Source organism: Sceloporus occidentalis, unplaced genomic scaffold, assembly GCF_023333645.1.
Source record: "Sceloporus occidentalis isolate IW3139 unplaced genomic scaffold, rSceOcc1.0.p SCAF_219, whole genome shotgun sequence".
Taxonomy (NCBI): domain Eukaryota; kingdom Metazoa; phylum Chordata; class Lepidosauria; order Squamata; family Phrynosomatidae; genus Sceloporus; species Sceloporus occidentalis.
The window spans coordinates 374,103-379,892 of NW_028317199.1; the positions used below are offsets into that span (position 1 = coordinate 374,103).

Genomic DNA, 5,790 nt, shown 5'->3' on the forward strand with positions numbered 1-5,790 from the left:
TAGGGTAACAGACAGAATCTCTTTTCTGCAATAATATTAGTGCAATAATACTAGCAGCTTTATTTAAAGCCACCAAAAAAAGTAAACTCATGTAACATACTCTGGGTGTTCTATATGTCACAAACCTAAGCACCCTCAGCCATGAGAAATACACTGGTTGATCTATGACATCACAAACACATGAACACTCACAGCAGGAATAGATGAGCTGTGTGCACATTCTGCTTGATCGATTCGAGGTGATAGTGGCTTGTTTTGTTGACCTGCAGCCATGCCCATCTGGGCATACTGCGGTATTTGTATAAGCCCTCTCGATGATACTTCCAACGTGGCAGCCATATGCTGCGGGCACTCATTCCACCAAGAGTGCTTGCTGCAGTGGTTCCAATCCTCTCCAAGGCCGACATGTCCACAGTGCAGAACTCAGTTGGGCAGCAGCCAAGATGTCATTAAAAAACTTTTCTTTGATATCAGAGAGCAGGAGGGTCCCACTCTTGATGAAGAGCTGCTAAAGAAGGAGGTGGAGAGATTGAACGCTCTTATCCTCTTAAAAGAGGAGAGGCAGAAACAATCCTATGACAAGGCATGTGCTGCGCATGACCTGCGGCAGAAGAAAAACACCAGGATGGAGGATTTAAAAAACCATCTTAGGGAGCTGAAAACTTTGTACTCAAGACAAGAGGAGCAGCTGAAGATTCTAGAACAGCAGCTGTTGGAGAACAAAGTGGCCATAGAGGAAGCTGGGACGTTAAAAAAGAGGTTAACAACTTTGGAGAATGTGGAGATGCTGCAGACTCAGAGACCAGACATGGAGACGGCAATAAGAGGAATGGCGTCAGCGCCAGATGCCTTGGAACAATTGGCCGTCTATTATGTGTCTGTAGCTAAAGAGTGTAACCATTTGATGGATGCACAAACAAAATCGTCAGAGATGACAATGAACTTGAAGAGGGAATTAGAGGCCTCAAACTACAGGGCTCAGAAGACCATGCTGGAAATTCAGAGGTCACAGGAAGCCCTCAATAACACCCAGATGGAGCTTAGCGCCATGCAAAAGAAAAAGAAAGTGCAGCTCCATCACAAAACCTCACAACCAGCACCCAACGAAGCAACCGGACGCCTGCCATTTACCATCCCGGCTCGCGTTGGATTCCAGCTTCCAAAACTTCGCTCCCCCCATGACGGGGCACGATATGGACCTTGAGTCCATCATTGACATTGAACCATATGAACTATTTATGGTCTTTAGTATTAGTGTTAGTATAAGTATTAGTATAAGTATTAGTAGGTAATAGATAAGTTAATAAATAGATTGTAGGCTATAGTGTTGTAGAGTTGTTCGTTTTATATTTCTCTGGTCCAAGGAAAAGCAAGTGTTTGGTGGAGACAAGCCCCCAATAACATCTGACTTTTTGCAGAAGATACAAGAGGGTATGCGTCAAATAGCTAAAGATTTAGGTAAATTAGAAGAATAGTGGAGAGTGTGGGCAGCTGCAGTTCAATGTTGATAAAAAAAATTGCAATTTGGATGAAAAGGTAAAATATAGTATTAGCGTGTTGTGCTGTCAGTGACAACGGGAGAAAGAGACTTGGGAGAGGAAATTGAGGCAGGCAGGAGGGTAATTCAAGAAAGATTTAGAAAGGGCAAGCAGGCTGCTGGATTTTATAGCCAGAGGTATTAGCAGCAGAACAAAATGTGGTGGTTCTGCCACTTTAATATGTTTACAGCAGGATAGACAGGCTGACCTGTTTTTATCTATCATTAAATGAAATGTGTCTATAATCAAAAGATCATTCTCTTCCCAAAGAATATACGATAAAATATCAATTATGTCACTTTGGTTTCCTTAACTGTTCCAACTCACTGTGTGTAGAAAAATGGATCTGATTGCAACAGTTAACAAATCTCGTCTTTCTCACATCTGCGTTCTGCTCAAACACTTGTTCCAAGACTTCCTCAGGTTTATAGGGGGAGAGGCAAATCAGCTGCTATGAAGAGTCTAAAGGTTTAGATTTATTGGACCGATAGCTCTTGGCGTACGCCAACCTGTAAACATAAAGTAATGAGCACACCTACAGTCTTTAGGTCACTCTATTACATTATGGCCAAGCACGAAACATGTGAAGTGAAATGCGCTCATTGTAAAGGAAATATAGTCTATATTTACAAAGTTATATCCTGTCTTTACAAAAAGAATATATATAGATTTCCTCAACCAGTCCATGGAGCGGCGCTCCTGATATTGTGCAGTGGAATTTCTAGAATATGCCGCTGGTTGTGTGACCTGTTTGACAATCCTTTCCTTTAAGCAGATCTGTTGCCTTCACCAAACCCTACTTTTTACAGTTCAGTACATTAACACAGATTTAAATCACACCTGGGAAATCTCTGGGTTTGACTTGGAGTCTCTGGATGAAGCGCGTATTCCCTGGGTCTCAGGGTCGCGCTTCTCTTTCTCCAGGACAGTGAAGTGTTAAGTTACGCCCACTCCCTGCCCAATTCTCCTCCTACTACCAACCCATTAAATGGTACTTAGGGCTAACCCCGCCCTTGTTCACAACTATCTCTCCTACACCCATAACTAGCCATACCCCTCAAGCAGCTATGCCTGCCCTTGTGCATGGATAGCCCTGCTCCTTCATGAAGCCTCATGATGGAGAGCTCCTCGCAGCCTGCTGTCTGTAGTTCCCAGGTATTGCTGGTGCACATTATACGCATAGTGATATAAATTAACTTGAGTCTAACACACAGTAAATTATAGCAACATTTATACATATTTCCAGGTGCTGTGTAAATTTCAGCATTTATCTGACAACCCTATTATGTCCTCTGTTCGTAATATGTACAAAAAGAGAAGAAATAGAACACAGAATCCAGGTTCCCCAAAACCAACAAAATAAAGAGCTGCCAGCTATATCATTTCTTAAATGAACAGTAAAAATCTACTATATATTGAAACTCACATGAGGGAATTTAACTGAAAACATAGTTAATTATTATTTAGGATAGTGTTTGATGCACCTAAAATTAGTTGGGTTTCTGCAACCTCAACAAAATCATGGCCAAAGACTCTATGGGTTTTTTGGAAGCATGAGCTGACACATGGTCAGTAATTTAACCTTTGCTCTTGTTAAAAACTATGGCAGAACATCTAACTCTTTTGCTGGTCTACAATTAACAACAAGTTTTTAAAACCATATCCATGGAACGCTGGAATCTTATAGTTAGAGGTGCTGATTGGGCTAAACACAGACAGGTACAGTAAGCCAAATGGGCTATGCACTTCACTTACATTCACGCATGTGAACGCTCTGGGTTTTGCCTCAGATAGTGTGGGGCTAGCCCTGCACTCAACGTTGCATGCCTTGCTCAAAACCATCTCTGCCTAAGCCCCTGGGCCAAACCCTTAAGAGTTCTTACATACCATAATTATCATTCACCCTTATCATTGCCCTTTCATTTTTACCAGTAAATAATTTTTTGACCCAGGATTGTGATAACAAACATTAGTAAAATTGCAAACTTTTATATTTTTCTAATATAAACTAATTTTCTGATCACATAATTTTGTTGAATTCCAGCTGTACATGGGGCGTTTTAAATTCAGGATGTAATGGCTAATATTTTTAGCAGTTTAATAGTAAGGTGATCAAACAAGGTGATGCAATCAAACAAAAGCACATATATATAAAATTACACCAAATACAACCGGTTATTAATGTTTAATTGTATAGTATAATGTGTTACCTTGACATGAAACAAAAAGTGTCATCTGGAAAAGATGTACCGTTTGTAACCCTGTCTGCCTGGTATGATTTGAAAGTAATCACCCACTGTGCGTGATTATTTTCGTGCCGGCATCCTGCTAGGCATGGCACTTACACATACCTCGGCGCTCCCCCGGTAATATCTATGAATAATACAATTATGCAGCATGTTACATTACCTGCCAAGTGGAAGTGATGAGATGTTACAGGGTTTTTTTATGTTAGAAGATTGTTATAAAGAAAAACTGTATGAATTAATATAAAGCAACCACTTATGTTGGAACGAGAGTTCATATTCGAAAGCTAGAGTTTCAGAGGTTTATATGTAATGTTAAGAAGTATAACTAAGTGTGAGTGTAGTAGATAAGTCAATCAGCCTCCCAGAAGAAGTGGTAGAGGCTAATGAGGGGATTTAAACATGCATGGGGTCGTCATACCGCTCCTGAATCTAAAACGAGATCAAGGACTGATTAAGGTTTTGAGTCTTTACATTAGGAAAAAAAGGCAGACAAGATGAGCCAAATGTCATCAAATTCTGCATTTCTGCATATTAACAAAAACCATCATTGAAAAATAATATGCTAATGAAATAATATCAATGGTGCTTTTCGACCAACCCTGCTGATTGTAAACATTTGTGACTAAATTGTATATAAAGAACATGATTCCCTATGGTTTTTAAATGTATAATGCTTGCACAGATGCAATTTTCTAAGTTCAAGAAAGATTGAATAAAGCACTTTTCAGTATTAATGTGGACCTGTTAAAGATTCCAAATAAATAGAATGACAAGTTCCTTTGAGGCATTGATATTTTATTTTTCTAAAGGACTGAAATACTCATATACTGAGTTTGTAAAGGGAGAGAGGAGCTGGCCCTGAATTTGTGGTTGATCATAAAATATTAGATGGGGATGTTGCTTGGACCCATATCACTGCCCAACAACCCAAATACCCAAACCAAGAAATAAATACTGATAACTACCAACTTGGGATACGGACATCACTTTGTTAACATAGTCACTAACCAACATGTTACTGTTTCCAACCATTGACAATCTGTCAGCGGCTAACAACATTAGCTCCTGTCCTGGAGTGCCATCAGCCAACCGAAGCCCATATGGCCATGGAGATAGAAGCACTGTTATCAAGCCACACTGGACCCCATGGGTGTAACTTTCCACAGTTCTGACTACAGAAAAAAGAGGGCACATTGGCCTGCTCTGGGTCTGAGAGACCCAAATATACGGTCCTGGTCAAAAGCCTTCTTCTACATGACCTAGATGTCTGACTCATAGCTGCTGACCAAGCCTTGCTTCAGGATCAATGATCAGGTGGACAGGAAATTGATCTTTCGAAGAGGGAGAGCTTTGGGTAGCCTAACCTGGCACGGTCCCAGGTGTAGTCATGGTATACTTGACCTATAGTGACTTCTACACTGACAGAGAGTCTTGATTTTAATGCCATTAATGTCGCTTTCAAGTGAATGCTATTCATACTATAGACAATACTGCAGCTTAAATTCATTGCTTTCATTGGGTATGAAGTGTTCTTATAAATATTAATTACAAATTATTTTGTAAGTAAGGTAGAATGATTATTTGTTATAAAGAAGAACATTACAACCTTTGTTTCCAGAAAGCATTTAAGCTGAATATGATACATACTGTGATGACGGTGGAAATATCCATCATTGGGTTTAGATATGAAGTTCTCAGATCGAGCTGTGAATTTTGAATATTCATGCAGATTAAATTTGCAATGATGAAGTACACACTTAAATATACATAGTTTTAAAAGGTTTTCTGTGATTAGATATTTAATCCTTTGTAAATAAAGCCAGACATTTCTAGTGCCTTTTATTAGTCATTTTTCTCATGAAATATCTCCTTGATAATGTAAGAACAGTACGCAGCGTGAGTTGTAAATACAAAATGTATTTTAACATTAGATTTAGTTTCTATGGAAAACCTGGTGGACTTGAAAGGAATACTAATTTTTTTTAATCACTTCCAGTTGGATT

The 5,790-nt window shown here is 39.4% G+C and overlaps 1 pseudogene; it reads left to right on the plus strand.

Moving 5' to 3' along the window:
- Nucleotides 1–271: 271 nt before the first annotated feature.
- Nucleotides 272–1,204, plus strand: LOC149277301 (E3 ubiquitin-protein ligase TRAIP pseudogene; annotated as a pseudogene).
- Nucleotides 1,205–5,790: the final 4,586 nt, after the last annotated feature.